Consider the following 2,718-nt stretch of genomic DNA (forward strand, 5'->3'; position numbering starts at 1 on the left):
TATATTGGCATCTGAAAACAAAAATAAATCAAGTGTTAGCTAATTTAATACCAGAAAATAGTACACTTGCAAAGAGAGTAGCCTTGCAAGGAACTTGGAAGGATATTTCATTATGATAAAAGAAAAGTATTCATTATGAAACATTTATGTACCTAAGTTTTAAATCTACAAAGTGAAACCAATAGAACTACAAAGATTATTTTTAAAACCAAATGGAATTCTAGAACTAAAACCAAAGGGTAATAAAACTAATAACATTTTAAATAGGTAAAATGGTGGAATAGACACAGGAAATACAAATGACTGAACTGGAAGTTAAGTCAGAGTTGAATATATATAGATAAATGAAGAAGAGAAAAAACTGAAAAAAGCTACAAAGAACAAATGAGACCTGTGGGACATAGTGAAAACAGCCAACAGATGTGAAACAGGAGTTATAATATAAAAAGGAAGAAAGAATTGGACAAAAGCAACATTTGAGGATAAAAAGGCCTAGAATTTTCTGTAAGTAATGAAAATAAAAAAGTCACAGATTCAAGAAAAAATACAAACCTGAAGCTAAATAAATACAAGGAAAGCACAACTAGGCACATAATAGTGAAACTGCAGAAACCAAAGAAAAGAGAAAACTGTACCACTTTAATAGTTATTTGATTTAGCAATTATTCTAAGATTGAAAATTCTAAAAGGGAACAGTGAGGTAACACAGATATAAGAACAGTAGGAGAGAGATGGCAGAGTAGGAGGACCCTAAGCTCACCTGGTCCCATGGGTACAACTAGATAACACCCTTATCAGTATAAATAACTTGGGAAATGACTCAAAGCCTGGAAGAATAAACTCCACAATTAAAGGCAGGGAAGAGGCCACACATCAAAGACCGTAGGAAGGGTGAAGGTGCGGTCTTGGAGCAAAACAGGACTGGGGCTATCTAAGGTGGGGAGGAAGTTGGTGGTGCAGAGCTGGGCAGAAAACAGACTTTCACATCAGGGAGCCCAGGAACAGGGAGGACAAATATCTGTAATATTTGCCTTTGAAAGTGACAGGAGCTGAATATCAGGAGTTCCTAAAACAAGTAGAACTTAAAATCTGGAATTTTAAAAATCAGAGGGTTTGGTTCTGGGAGAGCCCAATGGCTTTAGGAAGTGGAGACCCTGCCCTTAAAGAGATAGCACAACAAACAGCCTGTGCAGATGCCTTGTAGAACCAGCAGTCTGAGCCAGTTGCTAAAGGAGAATCACATTAGTGATTGGTAGAGTCCCAGGTTTTCCACAGTGTAATGTGAAATATATAGCCGAGCACCTTATGTAACCCTCACCTACTCCTTCTTCCTAAAGTATATATTGTACTAGGAAAATAACAATAAGTGCTTTAGTTACCTTGCATTTATTTTAAAACATAATTAATAAAAAGAAATAATACCAGCAATATCCACTACCAAAATATAACCACAGTAAGAACATAAATTCACAAAGAAGTTTCTTTTGAAATGGAAACCATTTAGAGATTTTTAATTAGTGATGCAGTGAAGCACAATTTTTACTTTAGGGGAGTGGGTTTCAAAGCAGTGTATGGGTAAACCAAGAGGTATAAAAGGTAGTTCACTGGGGTTCAGGGATAAAGTAATAATTCCATAAATATTTATTTGTATGTAATATTTTTATTTATTTCAAAATTTAGTTTCATAAGCATAACTAAGCTTCAGTGGAAAAAAAAACAGTGATTGCCTCTGCGAGTTGAAAGAGCATTTAACAGAAAAAGAACACAAAGGAGCATTATGAAGTGAAGGCAATGTTTTTGTTTGTGTTTTTGAAGGCAATGTTGGGGGATATATGATATGCTTGATACTATACATATGTGCAACTCTTTGCAAAACATTAGGAACATAGAATCTCCTAACATTAGATACTGAAAAATAGTTGAAGTTGATATCTGAGAAAATTCTAGTAAGAACTATCAAGTCACTGCTTTAATTCCAAAAGTCAAAATGGCATGAGTAAAATATTTAACGTATGCATTTGTAGGTGACAAAAACGATATTCAGTGCAATATATTTTTAAAATTAATTTACTTTTTAATTTCTTTTTTATGATTATGTTCAAGTAGCCAACGTATAGTAGTACATCATTAGTTTTTTTTTTTAAGATTTTATTTATTCATTTGACAGAGAGAGAGACAGCCAGCGAGAGAGGGAACACAAGCAGGGGGAGTAGGAGAGGAAGAAGCAGGCTCCCAGCAGAGGAGACTGATGTGGGGCTCGATCCCAGGACCCTGGGATCAGGCCTTGAGCTGAAGACAGACACTTAACGACTGAGCTACCCAGGTGCCCCATGTCTTTTTTTTTTTTTGATGGAAATCTTAAACATGCAACCACTTCACCATATTGCTCTCTTGGCAAACTCTAGAGGCTCAATAATGATCCTTAATATCTGTGTTCTATTTATCGCCACTAAGAACCTAATGATGACCTTCATTAATTTTGGTTTCAGGTTTTTTAAGATTATTTATTTATTTTTGAGAGAGAAAGAGCGCAAGCATGTGAGCAAAGATGAGCTGGGGGAGGGGCAGAGGGAGAAGAAGACTCCCTGCTGAGCAGGGAACCCAATGCGGGACTCAATTGCAGTACCCTGGGATCATGACCTGAACTGAGGCTTAACTGACTGAGCCACCCAGGCGCCCCATGATTTCAGGTTTAATTCTCCTTCTCCTGTGTGTCAT

This window comes from Ursus americanus, chromosome X (assembly GCF_024610735.1).
Source record: "Ursus americanus isolate L20-20 chromosome X, mUrsAme1.1.p, whole genome shotgun sequence".
In the NCBI taxonomy this organism is placed as follows: domain Eukaryota; kingdom Metazoa; phylum Chordata; class Mammalia; order Carnivora; family Ursidae; genus Ursus; species Ursus americanus.